Below are 293 nucleotides of genomic sequence, written 5' to 3' on the forward strand. Positions count from 1 at the left end.
ATTATATATAATTATATTTTACAATTATCTATTCTATCCTAATCTTTTTAATCTGTCAAAAAAAGTTTATATTCATTCTATTTAAAAATTTATAATAATATAATAATTCATTTTATAATAATATAATAATAATATAATATTTAATAATAATAACGTAACGAGATCTAATGAATTTTATATCGCAAATGTCTTCTTTGATCTTTTTTCTCCATTTTATAGTTTCTTTTTTTCCATCAATGCAATGCAATGAAAATAGAAAGATTTCCCGCGAATGGAAATCCAATCTGTGTCGA

At 19.8% G+C, this 293-nt stretch overlaps 1 protein-coding gene across 3 annotated transcripts in view; it reads left to right on the plus strand.

The window, feature by feature from the left end:
- LOC102675052 (Down syndrome cell adhesion molecule-like protein Dscam2) overlaps nt 1-293 on the plus strand; it is a 70,837-nt gene that overhangs the window by 46,743 nt on the left and 23,801 nt on the right. The gene's annotated exons all lie outside the window — the stretch shown is intronic.

The sequence above is a fragment of the Apis dorsata genome, unplaced genomic scaffold, assembly GCF_000469605.1.
Source record: "Apis dorsata unplaced genomic scaffold, Apis dorsata 1.3 scaffold_376, whole genome shotgun sequence".
Taxonomy (NCBI): Eukaryota; Metazoa; Arthropoda; class Insecta; order Hymenoptera; family Apidae; genus Apis; species Apis dorsata.